The sequence below is a fragment of the Hippocampus bargibanti genome, linkage group LG01, assembly GCF_051943395.1.
Source record: "Hippocampus bargibanti isolate YZ-2025 linkage group LG01, ASM5194339v1, whole genome shotgun sequence".
Classification (NCBI taxonomy): domain Eukaryota; kingdom Metazoa; phylum Chordata; class Actinopteri; order Syngnathiformes; family Syngnathidae; genus Hippocampus; species Hippocampus bargibanti.
The window spans coordinates 36,230,635-36,258,589 of NC_142734.1; the positions used below are offsets into that span (position 1 = coordinate 36,230,635).

The 27,955-nt window shown below is 41.3% G+C and overlaps 1 protein-coding gene and 1 long non-coding RNA gene across 3 annotated transcripts in view; one reads left to right on the forward strand and one right to left on the reverse strand.

Annotated features, from left to right (window-relative positions):
- Nucleotides 1–27,955, reverse strand: part of plagl2 (pleiomorphic adenoma gene-like 2) — a 35,374-nt gene that overhangs the window by 6,511 nt on the left and 908 nt on the right. The gene's annotated exons all lie outside the window — the stretch shown is intronic.
- LOC148904121 (uncharacterized) lies at nucleotides 536–27,169 on the forward strand. 2 transcript variants are annotated; one of them, XR_016116298.1, is made up of 4 exons: nucleotides 536–1,207; nucleotides 1,458–1,599; nucleotides 24,180–24,439; nucleotides 25,630–27,169. It is a non-coding gene; the product is annotated as an uncharacterized LOC148904121 (long non-coding RNA). The 2 variants fall into 2 exon arrangements; XR_016116294.1 differs by having other exon boundaries at nucleotides 536–1,599.

Below are 27,955 nucleotides of genomic sequence, written 5' to 3' on the forward strand. Positions count from 1 at the left end.
TCAAATTGTCATATATAAACCACAATAACAGTAATTATTTTTTACTTGAAATTTGAAAACTAGTTATTCTTTTTTTGTGCGCTCTATATGTAATTTGTGGAGGGGATTAAACATTCTAATGGCTTCCACAAATTGACACCCTTGGTTTAGGTCGTCTTCATATAGTACACCGTCATAGATATTGACAGTATGGTCAAGGCCTGTAAGTTCCTTGTGCTGTTCACAGGAAAAAGAAGGCAAAGGTTCACACAAGGAGGTACCAAAGTATCATTTGTCATGATTTAAAGGACAACCGACGTCACTTTTTTGTTTCCTAACTGACATCAGAAAAAGGTTTTATAGCATCTAAAATAGCCAAAACACGCAGGCTGATATTGTTAGTCAAAGGCAAAACACCAATAAAAATGACTTCAATTGTCCAAAAACTACTTCAAATTGAAGTGGACAGTTTCAGAAGGTCCCGCCCCCTTGTTCGTGATGTCACACCAAGACGTCTTGCCTTTCTCGAGAATCAAAACAATGGCTTCAGATTCGGAGAAGATGCTTTCTTGTTTCTCATCCAGTTATGAATATGATTCAAATAGTTCTGAAGAGGAAAGCATAAATGTTTGCAATCGATGAAAGAAGTTATTCCCTGTCATTTTGAGGCATCAGGACTGATGTGTAGCACCCAGAACATGCAGAAGATGGCGCCCAAGCTCCATTAGAAATGGGCTGATTTGTCTACTGGGAATTTGTGTCAGGGAATATCAAATAGTTGTCCTGATGCAACACACAACGATTCACCATCGCGTTATTTATGTGTTTTCCTTCTAATTTCGCCATCAACACGAAGTTTTCAGACCAAACAAAGTACCGCAAAATACATTGACGTGATGAAAGGACTGCTACAATGTGTCCTTTCTCGGTCAGGGGCGTTCCTTCCGTGACGTGACGTCAGGAATCGTCACCAACTCAAAAACAAGACTTCCTGAATATTCAGCACATGTCTTAAAAGGTGAAATGTAGCTATATGCGGTGGAATCTTTGTAAAATACGCTCAGTAGACGTCATTTGAAGCCATTTTACAAATTATGGACACAACTTGTCCGGAGGCGTCGGTTGTCCTTTAACTTCTGTTAGGTTGTTAGCAGGTGATTGAGGTGTTCCGGTCTTTCCAGGTCAACAAACTATTTCAGGACTTCCAAGCCAACAAGCGACTATCCTGGTGAGTTGACCAGTGTGATTTGCTGTTGCTGAGTCATTTCGAGATGTAATACCAATGTCCACCACAGTGTGGCAGACATTCTTCACAAGGGGTTGTAAAATGTATCAGAGAAGAAGAGGAGAGTGTCATGGCCACCGTCAAGACAGTCTAAAAATTACACAAGACAACAATGATTTTGTTTTTCCACATCGCTGAGTGTTGGTTGGCAGTGCAAGAGGAGTTGATCGATTTGTCTGTCTTCCAAAAACAGATGGATTCAGCCAGGAAAAATGTTGCAAACGCACATGGTGGATTGATTGGAAGAGCAGCAGTTGGGTTGGACTGGCTTTGCCAAAAGGATTCACTCATCTCCGACCAACTTGACTGTCTTACAATACACTCATTTCACACAGGTGAGTGAGCCAAATATGAATTTGAGAATGTGACTGACGTGGTTGTATGATCGTAAAATCATTTTGGTGAATATGACACTTGGTCAGGCATCTGGTTCAGTGTGGCCCCTCATTAGCGCTGATGAAAAACTGTTGCCCCGTTGAAGTTGCTCATTCCTTCACTAAACTCTTGACATTTCTGCTTCAAGTTGACTTTATTTTCACTTTACTTTTACAATTGACATCTTGACATTTTTTTGGGAAGTAAGAGTCGCATTGAAGCACAGGCAGTTTAACTCATTCACTGCCAGACGTGCAAAAATATGTCCACTCCGTAATAATTGCAGGACACACAGAATATTGAGGTTTAGGACTAGTTTACATAAATATTCAATACAGCGTTAGAAACCGTAGAGTCTCTTCTTTCATTCGAAAAAAAAGAGTTAATTCCTAAATGATATGGGTCTTGAGTTATAGGAGCTTGAAATGAGGGTGACTGTCCAAAATACAATGCAATCCAGACATATTGCTTTATTTTGCACTTTAGCAACAACTTAAGCTGGAACAAAGCGATAACATGGAAAAGTGGGAAATGCTGCCTCCTTGTGGAAAAGAAAAATCAAACATTGCCAAATGGTATGACCAGCACTTTATCAGCACCTAAACAAGAAAAAGACAAAACCCAAACAAATTCAGGAATGGCGCTCTACGATTGTGAATTGGCAGGGAATGAGTTAAGAGCTTCAGCACAAACAATACAACCGCGACCGTTCCCACCGTCCAATCGTACAAGCCTCACTGCGCAAATCATAAAAGTTGGACTGGGAACGTTGCTTCCAAAATGGCTTGGATGCTCACGTACGTACGTTTGCTGGAAGCTCCGCTCGCTTCCCCTAATCAGGAAGACTGAAAGCAGCATTGAACCGCCACTTTCCGCCTGGGTGTCTTTGGTTTCTGTCCTGGATGAAAGAGCTTCCACATTCCTTTCCAGCAGGGTCAGAGGTCATCCTCCGCACTGCAGCGCCCGCCCGCCGCCGCGGCTCCCCGCATGCTGAGTGACTGCCATTAACCCCACTGATGCCGGCACCATCCATATGCATGCGAGAAGAGGAGTGAAATGTTTGTCAAGTCGATGACGTCTACAAATGTTGCCGGCTTGATACAAACGAAGCGGCGCGGGCCAAGAATGGTGGCAAAGTGAGGCGAGGGGCGCCGTTCGACTGAAATTTACCAACAGCCTAAATATAGAGGCTGAGTTCACCATGTGGAGTTTCGGTGACAACAGCCGCTCTTATGAGGAGGGGGTAGTCAGGCAAAGGGGAAGAGGTGGAGGTGGGGGTTGTTGTTGCTGGAGTAGCAGCGAGCGAGGGGGTAGAGGCTGTGTCGTTCCCTGAGGAGATGAACGTGCTACACAAACATGCCATTCCGTTGGACATCACGTCGTTACCCAATCAAATGCTCCAAGTTTTGAATTCCGGGAGTTTATTTCATGAAAATAAATGTTTAGACAAAGTATATCACATGTTCAAAGGACAATTTTAAAAACATTCTTAAAGGGCAACCGGCGTTATATTGACGTGATGGAAGGACTGCTACAATGTGTCCTTTTTTTCGGTCAGTGGCGTTCCTTCAGTGACGTCACGTACGGACTCGTCACCAACTCAAAAACAAGACTTCCGGAATATTCAGCGCGAGTCTTAACGCGTAAAATATAGCTATATGCATGCGGTGGAGTCTTTGTAAACTACGCTCAGTAGAAGTCATTTGAAGCCATTTTACAAATTATGGACACAACTTGTCCGGAGACGTCGGTTGTCCTTTAAACATTGTTTGAAGTCATATTCATTATTCTTTACGGATCCATTTTTAGTGCTGTAGTTCACAAATCCACATTGTGAGATAAAGGGCTTCAATGGACAGCAGAAATGACTCTTTTCACAACAAATACAGATGTCAACTCCACAAGCATTTTACTTATAGGAAGAAACATATCCATTTTAAAGTTTAATAATGCTAACCAGCCATGTTTATACCTGAGGGAGCAAAGCAGCATTTTGGTTAACAGAAATCACAAATGATAAAGATATATTCAACTTGGAGATTGAATGACAAAAAGAGGCAACAAACTTGATGAGATTTTCAAACAGGAAGATCCATTTTTGTATGTGTATGAAACAAATCTGCTCCATTTCACCCTCAAATCCACATGGAAGACGTTGATACTAACATCTTTCGTTCTTCTCTATTCACTTTTTTTTGCCACTGTGTTTAGATAATTGATGTTCTCAGTGGATCACGTCCCACAATCATAAATGGCATGGTCCCGTTTGTCTAATTAGCAACATTATGAGTCGCCCTCTGAGCCACTAAGTACTTGCTAGTTAATGTACAGAAAAGCAAATAAACTTGGCAGTGCACCATTTGCTCACCGTATATTTTTATGCTGCGGTCTGACCCAACACGAGCTGAGCCTTTCTAGCACTGCCTTTCTGTATATAGCCAATGCGGTTAGCACGGTTAGGCACCGTTGCTTGCCGGGCAGCGCGGATAAAGCATTTGAGGGGAAAATTTTGCTTTGCCAACCATTTTGCCGTGTGTGCCAAACTTTTGGTGGCATCTAGAACGCACTTACTATCAGTGATGTGCGGTGAGGTTCATGGCTGGTGAGGCACTGACGTCATCACAGTCAGATTTACAAACATATGAACTCTACAGAGGCGCTTATTCACCATTTGATTGGCAACAGTTAACGTGTTTTGTTTAAAATGTCATGTCCGCATTCATTAAACTGTAGCATAGGAAAAAAAAAGAATTAAAAAAAACTTTATCGTGTTACTTTACTTATAAATGAAGTCCATGCGGCGCGCCTTCTGAAGAAAGGCATCTATACCTTCTTTGTCGAAGCGTATCTTTCTTCAGTTTTAAAAGTCTCTCCATTTCTTTCAATTTAGGTATGTAATCCTCCATTGCTGTCCCTAATTCTATTATTCTGCAGCCGTGGAGACGCAAGTATCTCTGGAATCACAAGCGCCCCCTGTCATGAGGTGGGAGAACTGTTCGCCTCACCTACGCACAGAGTTTTGATAAAAAAATAAAACAAAATAAACACTGTAGTACAGTGTTTATAATGTAAAGTGACTCTACATTAAATACACCAGTTAACTTAGTTCATATACTAAAAGTGTTTGAACACTTTAATAGCGATATGCAGAGGGACAGCAATGCGGTCTCACTTCAGAGCAAGCCAGCACAGTTAGCATAGTCATTGCGCAATCCATAGTGAGGCTCAGCCGGCTGTTGCCTCACCGCTCGTCTCTACTTAGTATTTGAACGGTAAATGTGAAAATTCAGCCATTTTGAAAAAAAAAAATCAAAAAATGGTGAAGTTAAATGGAAAAGAACTTTAAAGTACAAATCACTAAATAACTATAACTTTAATTTATTTTTTCATTTGATATTTCCATGATGACTGCCTGTCACTGCTTACTATGGATCAAAAAACTAAATAAATAAATAAATAATTACAAAAAAAAGTCAAGAGACACACACCGTGTTGTGAAATATAAACAACGTGGCATAATATCATAACTGTATCCAACACAGCAAGCTTCCAATAACTCAGCCAAAGAAAATGACTACTCCCTGCAGCTGCACTGATAGTTCCTATTGTACTGACTAACGACTGGCCTGATTGCCCCACTTCGACCGGTATCACCTCATCAGTATTACTAATCCTATGTTGCCTAAGCAGGTTATTGTATGAACGATCCAAGTTGAATCTCACCCCACCAAACCGGTTTAATGAAGGATATAGTACTACCAGTAAGACTTTAGTTTGCTGACGAAGTTTCTTGGATAAGAAGCGACACGTCGGACACCTTCAAAGAAGTACAGATGACGGCTGAAGAAACCTTTTCACCTATTAGATGTTCTCTGACATTTTTTTTGCAGCTCCACAAATATTTGTTTACAATTTTTGCCTTATTGAGTTTGTATTCAATTCAAAATATACGGTCAGCACGTGGACTAAAAGAGCTTAGTGTGGCGCCGAAGCATGCAAACAACAGTGCAACAAATGGGCAAAAAGTGAGAAACGCATAAAAAGGAGGGAAAACAGGAGTTGTGTGCATGCGGTAGAGTCAAGGGTCTCTGCGCCACTCAAATAAGTCTAGTGTGACAGGCGAGAGGTCAAGCTTTGGTGAACCCATTGAAAAGGAGCAGCCACCTCGGAGGGGGAAGGAGGTCCGCCATTGGCAGTGATCCTTTGACCTACAGGAAGGCTTTCTTTTTACAACTGCACATTGCACCGCACACACATAAAGAACACAAGAATACAAATGTATGTTTGCAATCTATTTTGCACCTTTAGCGACAGGGGAATCGAAATTGTGCTACAATATCACTCTTTAAAAGAATTTTTACGTTAATTCCAAGGGAAAAACATCCTTCAATGCTTGAAGGCCAACCGACGCCTCCGCACAAGTTGTGTCCATAATTTGTAAAATCATTTCAAAAATTACTTCTACTGAGCGTTTTTTACAAAGATTCCACCGCATATAGCTATATTTTATCTTTTAAGACTCCGGAAGTCTTGTTTTTGAGTTGGTGACGATTCCCGACGTCACAGAAGGAACGCCCCTGACCGAGAAAACGACACACAATGCATTTTGCGGTACTTTGTTTGGTCTGAAAACATCGTGTCGATCCGTGTTGATGGCGAAATTAGAAAGAAAACACAGAAATAACGCGATGGTGCATCGTTGTGTGTTGCACCAAGGCAACTATTTGATATTTGCTGACACAAATTCCCTGGAGACAAATCAGCCCATTTCTAACGGAGCTTGGGGGCCATCTTGTGCATTTTGTAGGACACTACATGCTGTCCTTGACGGTTCGAATTGATATGGGAGGACTCCTTTTATCGATTGCAAACATGTATGCTTTCCTCTTCAGAACTATTTGAATCATATTCATAACTGGATGAGTAACAAGAAAACATCTAAAGCATCTAAAGCCATTCTTTTGATTCGAGAGCAAGGCAAGACGTCTTGGCGTGACATCACGAACAAGGGGGCGGGACCTTCTGAAACTGGCCTCTTACGGGTTCAGTTTGAAGTAGTTTTTGGACACTTTAAGTCATTTTTATTGGTGTTTTGCATTTGATGAAAAATATCATCCTGCGTGTTTTGGGTACGTTTTTCTGTTGTCAGTTAGGAAACAAAAAAGTGGTGTCGGTTGTCCTTTAATTAAAAAAAAAAGGCCGTCACTAATAATACATTTGAGGTCCTTGTTACTATTTTGATTACAGTTGATGCATGGGGGTAGTGTTGTGAAAAGTAGGAAGTCACCAGTGCACAGAGGTCTCTATATTCAAGACAACAAGGTACCAGCCCCCCCCCACTCCCCTCCTTAGCTAGGTTTCACTTCCTTTCCCACTTACATCCTCTGACCCCGCTTGGCACAAGGAGGGGTGGTGGCCAAGAGGAAGAGTGTGCGGTTGTTCCTTGCCAAAGTCTTTTTAGCCTTCTAGCGGTCGCCATGAGAGGGGGTGTGCCTAACTGTCACAGTAGGACACTTCCGCCACAAGGCGCCGCGCACTTCCTGACCTCAGCTAGCTGATGTGACCCAAAATGACCTTCAACTTAGGTTGATCGATGAAACGGTTTCTTCAGCCGTCATCTGTACTTCTTTGAAGGTGTCGGACGTTTCGCTTCTTATCCAAGAAGCTTCGTCAGAAAACTAGTCTTATTGGTAGTTTTGGCCCTATATATATATCCCTACGTGACGTGGCTGTGCCGGACTCCGCTATGATTGGTCCCTGCTCTCAGGTTGGGGGGAGCAGAGGACTAATCCCTGCGGCTCCACTGATTGCTTTAATGGTCCTGGCTGACGACTGGCCTGATTGCCCATTTTGCCCTGGTATCACCTCATCAGCATAACTAAGCCTATGTTGCTTAAGCAGTCTATTGTATGAACGATCCAAATTGAACCTCACCCCACCATTACGGTTAAGGGAAGGATTTTGCCATTTTATGAAAATAGCTTATTTTACTCCCCTTTAAAACCATCATCTTTAACTTAGCTTGTCTTTGCACTGATGATAATAATGTACTCACCTTTACATTCATTTAACCCACCATGTCAAAGGTGCACAGTTGGTCCAGTTTAAAAAAAATATATATATATATATATATATATATATATATAAAAGAAGTAACTATTGAAAATTAATTATGTGCATGAGGCCCAGTATGTGGACAGGCACATTATATGGTAGACACTTGGGAAATATGGTTCATTTTGTTTGTGTCATCTGCGTGCGTTTACGTCTGTGCATGTGTGTGGGAATTCTGGGGAAAGCCCTGACAGGGAGTCCCGGCAATGACACGGAGCACGGCAGCAGCCGGAGATGTGGGCACTGTGCCAGCGGGCGTCACGCCAGTCGCACGACCCTCCAGCACGCCCCCCCCCCCCACACACACACACACACCGTTTCTTGTCATGTGACGAGCAAAAAGTGCAAACATGCACACTTTCACCGCCGTTGCCCTTCTTACTGGCCCTTTAAAATTTAATCACATGTAATGTGGAGTTCCCTTTTCCATAAACAAATAGCTGTCGCTACAATACAGTGCACTCCAACTGTCTGATGCGACTTGCGTGTTTTAGGTATTTTAGATGCTATAAAACGTTTTTCTGATGTCACTTAGGAAACAAAAAATGGTGTCGGTTGTCCTTTAAGAGGATTAATTTGGTCATTTGCTTTGAACCAATAGACATTTTTTTTATTTTTAGTGATGAGACACTGAGCTGTAAATCGAGCCCAAATGCGCTATTTCCATTTTTGAAGTACGAAGATATGACATAAGTAAGTATTATCCTGTTTCCACCTGTTAGCTTGTGAGATCTTACTCATGCAAAATAATGAATGCTTTGTTTTCCTTGACCTTAGTATTCTGTCATGCATCATATATCTGATATTGTTTTTGTTTTAGACAAGATTAATTATTAAAAAAATACAGAAGAAAAGGACAGAAAAAAATTACAATGAATTTGCAATGGGAATTTTGCGGGGAAAAAAATCTATTAAATTAATATTTCCGCCTGAAAAAAAATGGGCCAGTGGTTGGGCCTAGACAGTATTTCATAAAACATACTGTACTGCCTGATCACATGCGTAAAAAAATGGAGTGCGTGCACATGTGACATGTTGCATTGAGTGGCTGCAAGCGACTTTTGTTTGGGACGAGCTGCTTGCTGTCTGTGCGTGTGTGTTTCACATGGGGTCAGCAACAAACAATCTCCAAGTCTGGCAACGTCAGCGTCGCTTAAAACAACAGGCATTGTTCAAGCCGCTTTGCTTGACACAAATCAACAGGTTGCATTTCATTCGCACAGCACTCTTTCGTATTCCTTTTGCTCTCTTTTCGTATTCAACGCTTACTTGACTATTAAAAGTCAACAGACACCTCCGGACAAGTTGTGTCCATAATTTGTCAAATCACTTCAAATGACTTCTACTGAGCGCATTTTACAAAGATTCCACTGCATATACAGTAAAGTCTCGTTATATCGATATTCAAGGGAGTCCGAAAAAATATCGATATAACCAGGACTATCGATATATCCGACCCTGTTTGCATGTAATTTTCTCCGTGCGTGCATAGAAATAGTATCGATATAACCGGGACTATCGATATATCCGATATCGATATAACGAGACTTTACTGTAGTTATATTTGATGTTTTAGCGCCTTTCTGAACACCCAAGGACACTTTACAATAAAAACAATACATATCTCCACCAAGATTGTAGCTCCTCTCAGATGTCAGGCAGACGTGCAAACAATGACTCCAGTTGAAACGAACTCAAGACTGTCATTACACTTTAACACACTGATGGCTTTTCCCATGACATCAATGCCAAAACAGATGATAATTTATTGACTTTTGTTGACATTCCTTTTTTCCCACTCATTCAATTTAATTGTAGATTAGCTTTGACTCAAGTCTTCATTCATTCAATTCAACATTTGACACTAGGTCACTGCAAACAATAAACTGAGAACTTAATTATCATGTCAACACAAAACTCACTTTGTCACCAATCATTGGCGCTGCACTTCCCAATTTTCGCAAACAATGACTGAGAGTCTGGCTTGAAGGTATGGTGAAACCAAGAGGACAGGAGTCAAAAGAAAGTGGAACAACACATGCACAAACCATTTTTACATCACAGCCTGGACACTTTTTATCAGTCCCCAAAAGCGGCTCTGTCTGTCTGGAGAAAAGGAATGCCATTGTAATGCAGTATCATCGAAGAGAGCCAGAACAGTAATGCCTGATGTAACAGCATCACAGAAAATAAAGTTAAAACATTTGTCAAACGTCCATCTTAACACATTCAAAATGATTGGACTCTGGAGTAACGATTTGGTTTTTAAATAAAATATCATCAAATCTGAAGCAAATACAACACTTAAACTTCAGAAACCAATCGGATTGCATTCGCCATTATTAGTCTCACAGTGGGGAAAGTTACATTTCACAGCTACAAAGTTATGAAAGAAATAGGAAAGGAAGTAAAAAACACTCATGGTGCCATCTTGAAGTCAAAACAACAAAAACAAAGTAATAAACAATGTGACACAACGCAAAAGACACAGACAGTCTTGAGCACTTTCTGCACCCTCGTTGTTGTTATGAACTAGATGAAAGAGGAGAGGATCAAACCGTCCTCTTCACCAGTGGATCAGGGACGTCATGATGGAATGTGCACGTCTGCGACAAACTAATTGTTGAAAGTAAACACAAAGCTGTAGCATCCATTGACAAACAGAGATTGCCTCACATCTCCTGTCCCACGTAAATCCGCTTCAATTCCAAGCCGCGACAGTTCCACACACGCATCGGCGCCCTGCGCTGACGCTCCGTTTTTGTAATGATTGCCTACTCGGGCGCCATCTTGTTAAACGTGTTGTCAGGTATGATCAACATGAGACAGCAAGGATGATCCTATTTTAGGATCCAGACATTAACAATGCCAAACTATAAGCACAAAAAAACAAGAAACTGCAAGACACCATCGTTCAGTGGTGCTCAATACGTAGATCGCAACCTACCTGTCGATCCCCAAGGTACTATTGGTGGATCACATGAGGTGATGTGACAGTGTCACGAATTGACGCTATACAAATAAAGTTTAAATATAATGGGTAGATCATTTTGACTTTGTCATTACAAAACTAGCTCCCATGCTAAAAAAGTGAGCACCCCTGCCATAGTTGCTCATTAACACAGCACTTCTCAAATCTATGAGACAACATGACCAGCAGCACCCCCCCCCCCCAAAAAAAAAAATCATTGAATAACGGGGATTCGAGAGGGTCGACTTCCAACTCAGTCCCTCGTCAACACTTCAATGTGTTAAGGGGGGGGGGGATGCAAGGCGCTGTGTGAGTCTCTCAGGAAAGCTTTAGGTTTCAAGATGGACAGTCAAATGGCTTACAGATTGTCCAGCATCCGTCCCAAAGCTCCCTGGTCCATGTTTTTTTCCTCAAAATATCAACGCCCTTTTGTGTGCTGCAAGCCATGTAACCAAATATTAGACGGAAGAGGATCTCCAATTTCCACTTGTTGTAGGTATCATCTTATCACCATATTTATATATGAAATACATGGATTGGATGATTGTGGCCTTGCTTTTAGTCACTCAGTTTTTAGGTTTAATTGATTATTTGGAAAACTGATAGGTTGCTAGAGATTAGACAGAATAAGAAGTTATCATATTTAAAAGTTGCATGCTGTTGTATGCTTAGTCAACACTTGTGACTCAGTACACAATTGAAGCACGGACAACCTGGGGTCAATCGGGTCAACGGACACAGCAAGTTAAACGGTCAGCTTCACAGGAGCAATTTAGGACTTCAGGAACTCCTTATCACAGGAGTAATTTAGGACTTCAAACTCCTTATCACAGGAAGAGGTCATTAGCCAGGTTACAAACTTATCAGGTCATGGAAAACAATGTTTTATTGCTTACAGCTGTTGGTGCTCAGAACATCCAGAGGTGTGGTATTATAATCAAGAAAACTATGTTTTACTAATGTATCACTTTAATTTGCATGTACCCTCAATAAATAGCTTGGCAGAGGGCCGCAGAATTCAGACGTATGTCATGGATGACTACGTTTACTGCCCGCAGTAGGGACAATCTTTCTGGTTCCGAGTCTCTGTCCACAGTGTCCGACTGTCATATCTCTGACATAGGGTGCCGGACTCTGCTATGATTAGTCCATGCTCTCAGGATGGGGGGAGCAGAGGACTAATCCCTGTGGCTCCACTGATTACTTCTATTGTCCTGACTGACTGTCACCACCGCGTCTGGACAGTAGGGATATATATAGGGCCGAAACTACCAGTAAAACTTTAGTTTGCTGACGAAGCTTCTTGGATAAGAAGCGAAACGTCCGACACCTTCAAAGATGTACAGATGACGGCTGAAGAAACCTTTTCATCGAAGAAAAAATGTTAAAACAAATCTAAATGTCAAAGTATATCAAATATCCGTTCTGATGCATGAATGTTATACTTTTTCTTTCTGACGTCTCAGAAAAGTCCAGTGAGCTGACCCCAAAAAGAGACTCAAAAACTCAATTCAAAATGAACTTCCAATAAAACGACAAGATTCGACTGAAATCGTCCACGCCTGACAGATGCTCGATGTCCTCGGAGACAAATAACTAGTCGTAGTCTTGAGCTCATCTGTGACAGAATAGGACCAGCTGAAAGATGGAAAATTTTATACAATGTGAGTCACCCAGTTATGTCGTATGGTTTGGAGACCGTAGCAATGACCGCAATTGCTGGGAGATCCCTGAAATCAAGAGTCCAAAAAATCTGAAGTATTCTGTAGGTCAACAAAAGTGTTGTTTTGACCTGCATGGTTAATTTTGTAAATGATAAATTATTCCCATTTCCATTTTTTTCAAAGTGAAAACATTTAAAAGTAGATGGATCTCAACATTTTTTCTCCCATGTATATGTAGTCTTGCTGTTTTAACTCATTCACGGATATATTCGGGAATTGTAAATATGACGTAGAGCGCCAGTCCCGAATTTGTTCGGGTTTTGTTTTTTCTTGTTTGGGTGCCGATAAGCGCTGGCCATGGCCTCTGTCCATTTTTTTTTCCCTTCCACAAGGGGACAGCATTTGCCTTTTTTCCATCTTAACACTTTGTTCCAGCTTCAGCTTTTATTAACGCGCCATATAAACCAATATGTATGTATTGCACTGTATTTTGGACAGCCACCCTCATTTCAAGCTCATATAACTCCAGACCGACATACTTTAGGAATTAACTCCTTTTTTCTGATAAAAGAAGAGAGTGTATGGTTTCTTACGCTACATTGAACGTGTATGTAGTCATAAAAGTCCATATTCTGTGGTTCCTGGAATTTGAATGACAATGACAAAAACCCTGGCGCTGGAGTGGACACATTTTTGCACATCGTCGAGCAGTGAATGAGTTAATAGAAATATACAGGACCACAAGCAAATACACGGTCCAATAGCCGATGCTGAAAGATGCTTGCTGGCAGAATGGAACAAACCGGCCAACCCGAGCAGAGCGCCGAGTGAGCCTGTAATGCGACAGGATTGGCCCAGCTCACATCGGGCTCTGGGAGAGGGGTGTTGGAGGGATGTGTGTGTGTGGGGGGGGGGGTTCTGTTTCCGAGAGTGGAGGTTGAGGGAGAAGGTGTCACGTGACCGAGTCCAGCAGAGAGTGTTATAATAGGCCCCCCCTCTCGGAGCTGAGAGGCAAAGGCTGCATGTTAACCAGAATCCCTCTACCACACACAGGCTGGCCATTGTTGCCTATTCACTGCACTCCATCTCGGGCCACTTTATCATTCAATTAGGACAGCTTTCACAACGCGCACCACAGAAAAGAGGCCTTCAATCAAACTGCAAACTTTACACTGGCCTCGGAGGGGACGCCGCGAAGGGGACTCGCTATTGTCGACCCACTTTCGTTTCTTCAACTTGTTGTTGACGGAGCACGGAGTGAGGGAGAAAGGAGAGAAGAGAATAGATGCAGAGATGTGAGAGACGAGTGGGAATGAGGAGGAAGTCCTGGACACGTTTGGTACCACGTGTGTTTACCAAGCTAGTGGAATGTGTGGGTGAAGGGTTAAATTTGGTCATCGCGATGGGGTAGCTGAGGGTAAAGGGAGGGATGGGGGGCAAATTAAAGCTGAGGAAGAAGAATGGCCCTCTCGAGGAAGTAATGAGACACAGAAATATGCTTGAGAAACAAGGCAAAAGTGATCAAAACACAGAACAGGTCCATATGAAACTCAGAGAAACAAATAGGGTTGGGTACAGAAAACGGTACTTCTTCTTGTATGGACCCATTTGGATCGGTACTACCGAGCCCCGGTTCATGTGAAATCGAAATCCAGTGAAACCTCGGTTTACGAAGTTTATAGACACCTCAAGTCATTTTTATTGGTGTTTTATTTTTGACTAAAAATATCATACTGCATGTTTTGGGTATTTTAGATGCTATAAAACGTTTTTTTCTGATGTCAGTTAGGAAACAAAAAAGTGATGTCGGTTGTCCTTTGCAGTTATGAGCAAGTAGCTGGGTACAGCCTGGGATGGGCATCATTCAAATGCATGTCGCATATTGACAGATAACTATTCACAATCATTTCACACTTCAGTGAAGCTAATACACATACTTTTAATGTGGAAGGGAGCTGCAGTACCAGGAGAAAATGCACGCAAGCATGAAAAGAACATGTACACACACAGACCTGAGCCAATATTTGACTGTGATACAAGCTGGCTAGCCTCATGCAACATTATCCTGCAAAAACCACCGCATAAGATCTTCAGAGTTATAAAGTGGTCCAGTTTTTTTTCCATCAAGTAATCTTTCAATCCGATTTTACACATAAAAAAATGATATTCTGAAATATGTATATCTTTCATTTTCAAATTGAATTAGCCTATCCATCCACCCATACATGAACTGAACCACCATCATGTCATAAAATGAAGTCATCAGCAGCCTGGCCTTTGTCAAAATAAATCTTGATTCATCCTGCGTGCGTTCTAATGAAAATGCATGGCGATGTCCTTGAAAGAAAACTCCATCATAAAACCTCAAGCTTGCTGAAACACAACCATTTGACATTTGAAACGGATGTTTATATTTGTCACATTGTAATCAAGAGGTTATTGGGTTGAATCTTGCATGTTCTGCCCCGTGGAGGTTTTCTGAGCAGTATTGTCCACGGCTGTTAATGTGAATGTGTGTTTGATGTGCCATGCAATACACAATTATTATTTTGCTCGTTTATATCATGCCTAAAATTATCTTTTCTAAGCAAAGTAGTTGGTGGTTCAATCAAAACATGCAAAATACCCGGACATGTGAATTGAAAAAGCTGAATTTAGCACGCACAATGTGATTGCGGCAGACGATTTTGCGTTTCTGAATACCGCGACAGAAAGTCAGCGCTGTGCGTCATGACTGCGGTAAGGAGGAGGCACGAACAAAATGACAAGTGACAGGTATAACTGATCTTTTCCATTTGTGAAAACATATATGATATGCCAGAAATGAAAATCTGCAAGACGTTTTATTGATCGGGCAATGCGGTTTTGATATTTGGAACTGATCCCTGCATTGACTTGGAACCACTCACCAGGAGTCATGTCATATAGCGAGTGATAAAATTTCTTTTCACTTTTCAAATCCGAGCATCTGCGTGATTGAAGCGCATGGTGATGATCCGTGCTGGTCTCTCCCAGAAAAGTGTTGCATCCAATGATCCATTCAATTTCCATGCACACAAGAGTGCAGTGAAACAAGATCTTTCCGCTAGATTTCATTTCTGTCACTCAGTATTACATTTGTCTCTTCAACTTTCAATTCCATCACTTCAAACTTCATTTTGAATTGATGGCACTCCCTTAAAGGACAACCGACGTCTCTGGACGAGTTGTGTCCATAATTTGTAAAATGGCTTCAAATGACTTCTACTGAGCATAATTTACAAAGATTCCACTGCATATTGCTATATTTTATCGTTTAAGACTCGCGCTGAATATTCCGGAAGTCTTGTTTTTGAGTTGGTGACGAGTCCGTACGTGACGTCACTGAAGGAACGCCCCTGGCCGAAAAAAGGACCCATTGTAGCAGTCCTTCCATCACGTCAATGCATTTTGCTGTACTTGTTTGGTCTGAAGATGTTGTGTTGCACCAAAAAGAGGCAGAGGAGGGCGACAAACATCTGTTCCAAACATTGAAGAAATATGTCAGGAACTTGTGACACTGAAGGGGTTATAACAAGCCTATGAATCTACTTCTTAGTCATTGAAAGAAGTTTCAATTTTTGAAGTACAGGATGGTGAGCAGGGTGGGGTGGCCGAGACATTCATAAAAATTACTTCCGAGGAAGGAAGAAGGGATGTGGTATCAGACATGGAGGCAACATTCCGCTCCTCTTATATTTTAACACAGCTCGCTTTTATTCCGCAGGACAGCACTCACTAGACCCGACACTGTGTGTGAATGTTCGGGTGTGGGTGTGTGTGAGTCATGTGTTAATCCGTCTATGTATCAACTTTCATTCCAACGGAGCTGAATCATAACTCAGCATCTCCGGTACAGTAGCGGGCATCCACAAAACTGGGTGCTGAATCACATCTTACCCACCCCACCAAAAGAAAAAAATCTTCAAAGTCCAGATGTTTGAGTCCTACACGCGCAGCCACATCCTTGGATGTCAGATTTGAGTTCATCGTTCTATTTGCAAACGACAAGCACGAAAATGATACTGTCAACTTGCCTGTAATAAGCAAACAAATGACCGTTTGTTATCATAAAATCCCAGATTGTAAGGCTGAAAATACAGTACAGTGGGACCTTGGTTTACCAACTTAATTGGTTCCCAGACAGTGTGTAAGGCGAGTGTGTAAGTGTGTATCCCAAAAATTAATTTCCCAAATGAAACCATTAAAATGAGAATAATCCGTTCCCAGGTCCCCATAAAACATAATTTTCTACTTTCTAATTTTCTAAGCCTTAAAACTACACAAAATATACCTTATTTTATGTATAATAAATGTGCTATAGTATTATGATTAAAGAAATAAACAGTACTGTACAATAAAATCATATTATTTACCTTTGTGATGGTCGTTAATGGCTTGATGGAATGGAGTGTCCCGTTTCCTCAGCATTAAACACTTGATAAGGAACATAGGCTTCTTTCACCATCTTGAGGAATGATCTCTTGTAGGTGCTTCCTCTGCGATAATTTGACCTTGTTCCTCATCCATTGTGTTCTGTTTAATGGGTCCAAATTTCACCGTTTTCTATCCATTTTCTCACCATTTCACTTGTTTTTTTTTCACTTTTGTTTTTTTTTGTTTCAAACTCTGTCATCTCCCTTTCATGTGTGTGTTTTCTCACTCTCTCTCTCTCTGTCTGCCCGACTCTTTAATGTTTAAACCCCCACCCCCACACCGCTGGGTTCTTGACCAATCACGTGGCTTTAACCGAAGACTGGGGACGGTGAATAGAGGACAAAAAAAGTCGGCAGCAATTTCCTTGTTAGGAGAACGGGCTTGTTCGCAAACGACACATCACTCATTGTGGCAGCTCTGTGTGTATCCCGAAAAATGCCAAGGTAAAATTTTCATAAATGTAACGTTCGTAAACCGAAAAGTTCGTAAGCCAAGGGGTTCGTAAACCGAAGTTTCACTGTATTTACAATGATATTTTCTATGCACCTCCATTCGTCCAAACAGGGCATTCAGATCAGAACGTGTTTGTGGAAAAATGAGTTAAGCAGCAAAAGTCACCCACTTTTAGCCATGTTGCCAGTTTTGGCGGAAATGATACTTCCAATGTAGATAAATATAAAGAGTTTCGCTCTCAAACTGGAGTAATACACCACTTTCAAAATCGGAACATTTCTTTTGAATGATTTCCCTGTTGTAAAAATAACTAATACCGTGGTAAACACAACCTTCCCTCCTTATAGATGTGCTCATAAAGCTTCATTCAATTCCCTTCTTTGAGTGAGGCCATTAAAGTCAATTTATAGCTATGTTTTGATCCAATTTAGTCATGTACACTGTAACCAGGACAACAAGGTGCCTGCTACGGTATGATCGCATGGCTTTTGAATTTACTTGCCAAAATGCTGTCTGGAAATAAGTTTCTTGTGTGTGTGTGAGTGTGTGTGTGTGTTTTTTTTTTTTTTTTTTGCACTTAAAGCTCAGTGACTGTGAAACAACATGTTACATGTTGAAAAGGACAAAACATACATTTTGAATGACAAAACTTAAAATTAAAATTTATTACATTTTATTTTTACGACCTTTGCATACATTAATTGTCATAAATGCTACACAAATGCATATATATATATATATATATATATATATATATATATATATATGTAAATTTCTCCACTGTGAGACTAATAAAGGCATATCCAATCCAATATATATATATCAGAATCAGAATCAGAATACCTTTATTCTGATATATATATATATATATATATATGATTTAAAGGACAACCGACACCCCCTGACAAGTTGCGTCCATAATTTGTAAAATCACTTCAAATGACGCATTTGACAAAGATTCCACCGCATATAGCTATATTTGACCTTTTAAGACTCGCTCTGAATATTCAGGAAGTCTTGCTTTCGAGTTGATAACGATGCCCGCAGTGACGTCACATTTGGTACGCCACTGACCGAGAAAGCGACACACAATGCATTCTGGGTCATTTTTTTTCCATCTGAAAACACAGAGTTGATCGCGAAATTAGAAGGAAAACTCCATAAATAACGCAATGGTGAATCGTTGGGTGTCGCAGCCAATTGCGGTAACACGCATAGAGAAGGTGTAAATTTACACAAATTCCCAGCGGACAAATCAGCCCATTTCCAATGGAGCAGAGCAATTGAGCACCGGCGGAGGAAAACGAGCAAGCTAACCAGAGTTAGCGATTCGGCGCTTGGATAGCGGAAGTTTGATGCATGTTTACTCATTTAGTCACACTGCATGCTAACTGTGAGCTCACCTGCTGAAAGAGAGCAATCGCCATATTAGTGGAGCAAACCGATCGGACAAACATCCATTTTCCACCGTGTCATTTTTTTACTCTGTAGCGCTGTCGGAGCTTTCTCTCTCGTCTCGACATCTGATGTTCGTGTACTTGTTCGAATTGTGGCGGTCTCCATTGTGTGTGTGCGCGTAAAACCCACCCCTCTGTCTTCTACCACGGATTTTAACCAATCACTGGTGGCTTTACGGCTCTGATGAGCTGTTTCATATACAGTATGAAACGCAGCTTGTGCGCCATCTTGTGCATTTACTGGGCGCTCATCAGAGTCCAGATCTTCACCGGTTTCATCTCTTGCAGATGACTCGAATTGATACGGAAGGACTTCTTTAATCGATTGCAAACATTTATGCTTTCCTCTTCAGAACTATTTCAATCGTATTCATAAGTGGATGAGTAACAAGAAAGCATCTTGTCCCAATCTGAAGCCATTGTTTTGATTCTGGAGCAAGGCAGTTTGTGACCCAAAGTGACGTCACAAACAATTTCTGAATCTCCCCAGTTTCAAGCTTATTTGTGGCAGTTTTGGGACACTTTAAGTCATTTTTATTGGTGTTTTGCATTTGAGGTAGGTACGGTAAATTATCTAAAAGGCTATTGCGGTTGAAACAAGGTGTGAAGCTTCACACCCAAAACTAACATGGGCACCAAGGGCCAAATGAATAGTTCACGTGCCTCCTCTGAAAATAGCTTCAAGTAAATACCTGCATGTACAGTATTTTACACAAAAATTCATCCTTCCCCAACCTGGATAAAGACAAACATCCTGTACATTTGTTTTCTGCACAAATTGTGAATGACAACATAAACCCGTCGCATTAAAGAGTCCCCAAGAAGCATTTCACAGTTTCCAAAAAGATTGGTGCTATTTGCTCCACTTTCCCACCATCGTGATTGTTTTGTACACTTACATAAGCCATGCCGTGTTCCTGCGCGAAAACACACACGGTTGTTTACTTCACCTCAGCTGAGTTTTCTGCTCTGATGTGGTGATTTTGTGAGATCTCTGTCAAAGAAGCAACTGTGAAAATTCACCTAAACCTCTTGAACAATAATTGCTGTCAACACAAAAAAAAAAGTCAGGGGATTCCGACCTAACGCTATTCCCTTTCATACGGTACTGCCGCTGCTACCTCAGATGGTTAAGTATGAAGGGCCGATTTAATAAATGTCAAATACATGTGGGTTGATTTCACTACTCTTAGTCGAGTGAGAGTGACTAACACCGACATCTGTGGCTCCATTCCCACGTTAAGTCTGAGTTTAAGCCTGTCCTAACCTCTTTAAATTTGAGGTCCTAAAGTAGCGCTGCATTTAGAGCAGGCAGCCTATTAATAAATGTGCTGTAGACAGCCTGACGGAAGTAGCCTCGGGGGTGTAAACTTAGCCTCGGAAGAGAGGGATGCATGATGAACCAAAAACAGGAGGACTGGATGGATTGACTTCAACTATGTGGAAATGGACTCAAAGATGTTGATGACTTTGGGTCATTAGTGGAGCGATGACTTTTGTCAAAGTGCTATTTTGGCAAAGGGGGTGCTTATGTTCCAGTTTTTTATTTTTGATTCTCGAGCGAGGCAAGACGTCTTGGCGTGACACCACGAACAAGAGGGCGGGAACTTCTTGAAGTAGTTTTTAGACATTTTGCATTTGACTAAAAATATCATCCTGCGTGTTTTGGGTATTTTAGATGCTATAAAACGTTTTTCTGATGTCAGTTAGGATGATGTCGGTTGTCCTTTAAATAGAAAGTGTGTCAGAGGAAGAGGTTTGCTCTTCAACCCTTTAATGTCAGCCACGTCGGCCTGGACAATGAACATCCGCAGTATGTTGATTGAGGCAAAGCAATTGGCTGCCTTTCCAGCAGCTCATGTATTTTGTTTTTCTACTTTCATTCCTTTCATAACTTTGCTGCTGTGAAATGTAAATTTCTCCACCAGACTAATAAAGGCAAATGCAATCCAAAGGTGGCGCTTGATGGATGGATGTACGTTGTAAAAAGCCACAGCTGCCAAGATCTTCTCAGAAAAAGTGGCAGTATGCGCTTCAAGCATCTAACATCCTCTTACGATTTCTAACTGGCATACTGCAGGGTACGCCAGAATGTAAGCTGCACAGAAGAGAAAAGAACAAACTCTTTGTTGTTGTGTATTTTTGAGTCATAAAATAGTTCCCTTTTTTGAGAAAACAACTGCATTTCTCCAACAGTAACTTTATAATCCATCCAATAGTCTCCACAATTAATTCCAACCTTCACAAGTGAAATCAATTTGAGCCAGCAAACATTAAAGGACAACCGATGTCACTTTTTTGTTTTTTAACTGACATCAGAAAAACATTTTATAGCATCTAAAATACCCAAACTAGCAGTATGATATTTTTATTAAAATGCAAAACACCAATAAAGATGACTTTAAGGGTGCTAAAACTGCAAAAAAATTGAGCTCTGAATTGGGCATTTTCAGAAAGTCACGCCCCCAGTTCGTGACGTCACACAAGACGTCTTGCCTTGCTCGAGATGCAAAACAATGGCTTCAGATTCGGAGAATATGCTTTCTTGTTACACATCCAGTTATGAGTATGATTCATATAGTTCTGAAGAGGAAAGCATACATGTTTGCAATCGATTAAAGAATTTATTTCGTGCCATTTTGAGGCAACATTGGGGGGGGATGTCTCACCCAAAAAAAGAGGCACAAAATGGCGACCTCCTGTGGCCACCTCCGTTTCCACAGGCTGATAAATTCCTTATATGGAGTTTGGATGCCCTCTTCTGGCCTTCTGGCAGCTTTTGGGTGCAACACGAGGTTGTCAGACCAAACAAGTACAGCAAAATATATTGACGTGATGGAAGGACTGCTACAATGTGTCTTTTTTTTGGTCAGGGGCGTTCCTTCAGTGACGTCACGTACGGACTCGTCACCAACTCAAAAACAAGACTTCCTGAATATTCAGTGTGAGTCTTAAAAGGTAAAATATGCGGTGGAATCTTGTTAAAATACGCTCAGTAGAAGTCATTTGAAGCCCTTTTACAAATTATGGACACAACTTGTCCGGAGACATCCGTTGTCCTTTAAGCTGTTTCATAGTTGATCAGAGTTGTGTTACTTATTGATGATTGATTGACATCTTTGTTTGAAAGTGCTCTATAAATACAGTTGATTTGAGTTGAGAAATAACTACCGGTACTTGTTGCCATACAGAGTTTTTGCGGACAATGCGCATTTGATTATTTGTGTGTCCAAATATGCCAGTAACACCCACGAGCCCGTTTCCTTGGTAACTTCAGACAGAGGGGCTCTGCTGCATGTAAGAAAGGACAGAGAGAAGTGGCAGGAGAAAGAAAGAAAAAACACAGTGAGAAAATTACACTCGGCCCTTATGGACTTGCCACAAGATGGTGTTTTCCCTTTTTTTCAGATAATTGCTTAAATGTCAGTATGAAGAATACTTCTGGAATACTTTTAGAATGTAAAAACTTTTCAATTGTTTTAAACAATCCAATAAAAATTCCTTTAAAGGACAACCGACGCCTGCGGACAAGTTGTGTCCATAATTTGTAAAATGGCTTCAAATGACTTCTACTGAGCGTATTTTACAAAGATTCCACCACATATAGCTCTATTTTACCGTTTAAGACTCACACTGAATATTCATGAAGTCTTGTTTTCGAGTTGATGACGATCCCCTACGTGACGTCACGTTTGGAACGCCCCTGACCGAGAAAGCGACACACAATGCATTTTGGGTACTTTGTTTGGTCTGAAAACTTCGTGTTGATCCGTGTTGATGGCGAAATTAGAAGGAAAACACATAAATAACGAGATGGTGAATTGTTGTGTGTTGCACCAAGACTACTATTTGATACTAGTTGACACAAATTCCCAGCAGACAAATCAGCCCATTTCCAACGGAGCTTTGGCGCCATCTTTTGCATTTTCTGGGACGCTACATCGGAGTCCTGATGGCTCGAGTTGATATGGGAGGACTCCTTTTATCGATTGCAAACATGTATGCTTTCCTCTTCAGAACTATTTGAATCATATTCATCACTGGATGAGTAACAAGAAATCTGAAGCCATTGTTTTGATTCTCGAGCAAGGCAAGACGTCCTGGCGTGACGTCACGTGCAAGGGGGCGGGGCCTTCTGAAACTGGCCACTTCCGGTTTCAATTTCAAGTAGTTTTTAGACACTTGAAGTCATTTTAATTGGTGTTTTGCATTTAACTAAAATATCAGCCTGCGTGTTTTGGGTATTTTAGATGCCATAAAACGTTTTTCTGATGTCAGTTAGGAAACAAAAAAAAATGTGTCGGTTGTCCTTTAATAGACACATAGAATGCACATTTCAAACATACTCATTTTATAAATTTGTCAGGCTAGAAGGTGAACAATTAAGCAGTGTATATTTTACGCAACACAATTCAATTTGATTTGTAGAGCACTTTTAAAAAACGCAGCTGAAACAAATGGCTGAAAATAGATTTGAAAAAAATTGAAATCTGCAATTAAAAGTATTGGGAAAAAAGTGAGCCGTAACCACCCAATAGTAGTCTCTGGCAAAATTGAATCATCCTAATTTGAATCGGCAAAGAAATTGTAAACGGCCAGAGATAGCCCTGCCCTCCAGCAATGCACATAGTTCAGCAGAAATAAGGGGCGTGGCTTTAGTGTGATACTGCCCAAAAAAAGCTAAAAACTTAACCTAGTGAGAGATCAGGAGGTTCCCCCTATCCCTCTGACCTACTTCAAATCTCCGTTGCCCTCAGATCCTCTTCCTCCCTCCGCCTCCCTCTGCCCTCTGCCCGTCTCACCACGATGGGGTGCAGAGCTTTCAGACATCCGTGACATTGACTCCCTTCCTACTTTCAAATCTCACTTCAAAACCCACCTGTTAAAACTTGCTTTCATGGTCTAGTTTAATCCACTGTTTTATTATTTATTGTTTTATTCATGATTTTATTGTTTTATGTATTGTTTTTATTGCAAAGTGTCCTCGGGTGTTCAGAAAGGCGCTTGTAAATTAAATGTATTATTATTATTGGCTGCCTTTCCAGCAGCTCATGTATTTTTTTTTCTACTTTCATTCCTTTCATCACTTTGCTGCTGTGAAATGTAAATTTCTCCACTGTGAGACGAATAAAGGCATATCCAATCCAATCCAATTATTATCAAACATGGCTTACAATTCTTGAGTGGCCCATGACACAAGAATACACGCACGCGTGTTAACACTTATCCCAAATATGTTCACAGCACAAGTGAGACAAACTAATGCTGGGATGCAATGGCTGCAAATTCCATTTCACTTCCGTGTTTGTCACCGCGCTGAGAAGACAACAAACACCAACAATTTTGTTGCGGCCTTTCAGTGACGGACAAACAAAAACCAACATTGATTCTCACATGAACCCGTTGTCCTTTCTTCCCTTGGCCAGCTCTTCTGCTCCGCACCGCTACCCCGTCCCAACACCCCCCATCCCCCTCCCGACCCCTTCTTTCCTAGCCCATCCCGACTCGCAGAAGGTGAAGCAGTACAAAGAGAAGAGATTGCAGCTTTTCCGATTCTTCGCTGGTTATTAACTGCCATTTGTCCCCACGGAGGGCTGTCCATTCCATCAACCCGACTGATGCTCTTTTCTCATGGAAATCAGCCTGCTGTTGCCTCCTCCGCCAGCAGCCACCGCCGCTGCCCACGGTGAGAGCAAGGGATTGTGGGGGATTTTTTCAAAGACGAAAGACCTCCCTCAAGCTCAAAAGCAGTTACAGCTAACACACAAACACACGTTATGTGCACACATGGGGCAAATTTGCCGCGCAACATCCATCAACATATTCGAGATCTGAAAAACACCCGCGCCCCAACCTTGTGAAGTTCCGGCTACGACCACACGAGGCAGACAAGCGCAGCTTGCAACTTAATTAAAGGACAACCGACACCACTTTTTTGTTTCCTAACTGACATCAGAAAAACGTTTTATAGCATCTAAAATACCCAAAACACGCAGGCTGATATTTTTCGTCAAATGCAAAACACCAATAAAGATGACTTTAAGGGTGCTAAATCTGCAAAAAAATTGAGTCCCGCCTCCAGTTCGTGACGTCACGCCAAGACGTCTTGCCTTGCTCGAGAATCAAAACAATGGCTTCAGATTGGGAGAAGATGCTTTCTTGTTACACATCCAGTAATGATTATGATTCAAATAGTTCTGAAGAGGAAAGCATAAATGTTTGCAATCCATTGAAGAAGTTCTTCCGGGTCATTTTGAGGCATCAAGACTGATGTGTAGCGTCACAGAAAATGCACAAGATGGCGCCCAAGCTCCGTTGGAAATGGGCTGATTTGTCTGCTGGGTATTTGTGTCCGCGAATATCAAATAGTAGTCTTTGTGCAACACACAACGAGTCATCATCGTGTTATTGATGTGTTTTCCATCTAATTTCGCCATCAACACGGATCAACACAAAGTTTTCAGACCAAACAAAGTACCGCAAATGCATTGTGTGTCGCTTTCTCGGTCAGGGGTGTTCCCTCCGTGACGTCACGTCAGGAATCGTCACCAACTCAAAAACAAGACTTCCTGAATATTCAGTGCGAGTCTTAAAATGTAAAATAGAGCTATATGCGGTGGAATCTTTGTAAAATACGCTCAGTAGAAGTCATTTGAAGCCATTTTACAAATTATGGACACCACTTGTCCAAAGGCGTCGGTTGTCCTTTAATTTACAACCTTTTACACCAATGATGGCCTTGTTTTAACCTCGCTGCTTCACATTTTTAGATTGATGACTTTTTGACAATCTGCAGCAAGCCTTATGGAGTAACAACAACCAGGGCACCGTCTCGTGACAATAACTCACTTCCATTTCCTTATTTTGTCGCTGCAGGCCTCAACGTGAGAGGAGCTGGTTAGAGCAACTCTAACGTCCCTCAGCTTCGTGCACCTCCACATATTATAGAAGTACAGTATATACCACGTCAACATTTTTAAGAAGCGCTCATGTTTCCCTTTGAAAGCCATCGACCAATAAGCAACCTTATGAGGTCATGAAGCTTACTATGAGTTGGTTCTAGATTAGATGAACTACCTTGCCTTCACATCAGGAGATTGAGCACCTTGATGGAAAGAACTACAAGTTGCACATTCTATCGTCAGGCCAGCGCAATCGTTGGCGCATATGAGCATGCATGTGATGGCCATCCATGACTGCATTTGCAAAATACCAAATATCCTCTCTTCAAGATGGAAGAGGCCCAGCCTCGTATTGCCAACAGTGAAAAAAAAAACAATGCAGTGCCGGTAATTGATTCCCCCCCACTCGGGAAGCCCAGAAGTCGAGTGGTTAGCATGACAACTTCACAGTGCAGAAGTAGCGGGTTCAATTCCAGTTTCTGCCATCTTGTGTAGAGTTTGCATGTTCTCCCTGAACTTGGGTGGGTTTTGTTTGGGTACACCTTAGCATTCCATCCCACAATCCAAACTCATGCATGGCAGGCCGATTGAACACTTCAAATCATCCCTTGGTGTGAGTGTGAGCGTGAATGGTTGTTTGTTTCTGTGTGCCCTGTGATTGGCTGGCAACCAGTTCAGGGTGTCCCCCGCCCACTGCCCGAAGACAGCTGATATTGGCTTCAGCACTCCCCGGGATCCTACTGATCATAAAGCGGTTCGGAAAATGGATGGATGAATTAATGAATGAAATTCCATTATCCAGACATCTGGCCAGTTTCAGAAGGTCCCGCCCCCTTGTTCATGACGTCACGGCAAGACGTCTTGCCTTGCTCGAGAATCAAAACAATGGCTTCAGATTTTTTGTTACTCATCCAGTTATAAATATGATTCAAATAGTTCTGAAGAGGAAAGCATACATGTTTGCAATCGATTAAAGAAGTTCTTCCGGGTCATTTTGAGGCATCAGGGGTGGGAAATGTTGCACCTGAAAAAGGCAGGAAATGGCGACAAAGCCGTGTAAGGAATTAATCAGCCCGTTTCCACAGGCTGATTAATTCCTTAAATGGGCTTTGTCGCCCTCTTCTGCCTCTTTTTAGTGCAACATGACGTTTTCAGACCAAACAAAGTACAGCAAAATGCATTGACGTGATGGAAGGTGTCCTTTTTTCGGTCAGGGGCGTTGCTTCAGTGACGTCACGTACGGACTCGTCACCAACTCAAAAACAAGACTTCTGGAATATTCAGCGCGAGTCTTAAAACATAAAATATTGCTATATGCGGTGGAATCTTTGTAAAATACGCTCAGTAGAAGTCATGTGAAGCCATTTTACAAATTATGGACACAACTTGTCCGGAGACGTCGGTTGTCCTTTAATATATGCTTGAGAGACTATGACGATCACGTTTGTATCGCAATGGACTGAATTATAGCAGCTTCCAACCTCATCATCACTGTCAGGAGTCCATATTGTTGTGATGGTAGCTGTGTGATTGATTGTTCTTAATTATTCAATACAGTATATTACAATCCTCTATGTATTTTTTCACTGTTTCTATTGTCTTCGTGTGTGCTCTGTAACAAACATAACTCCCACCAATACTGTAGCATGATTTAGGTGTATTCCCATATCATAGTGTTCTGGAACATATCCCTTGTGATGAAGGGATTGACTGTACTATATTTATTTGAAACTAATTCCTACTTTGCTTTCACTTGGGACTTTGGCACCATCTCGTGACCTCTTCTGTATTTCAGAAAGAGCACAAACACTACGAATAAGTGAGTTTTTCAGCAAAGAGTTGGGATAGGTTCCACAGAAATAAAAATGTAAATAGGGGAATTTATGAGTAACCGCGAACAAGCTGGATTTACTGTACGGTCGTAAAATACATAAAATAAAAATATTGTCATTACTCCTAAAATCCACATTAATCATGAAATTATTTTATTTTATTGCATCAATAATTGTAATATGAATTGACAGAATATTTCCACATCCACAGTGACAGATTACATATGAAAATGTAAGGTAATATATCGAAATTTCCAAAAATGAACAAATCGGGGTCAACCAAGACCGTGTTCAGCCTTTGTGAATACTTTGTTCAAATAAATAAATACAATAAAAAAATGATTTAGGCGGTTGCATAAACGTGTAACTAGCCATGTGTAAATATGTAGCTTGCAGTTACAACTGCGAGCTTGAAAAATAAACATGTAGAACGATACAACAATATTGCATATGACTACTGCAATGCGA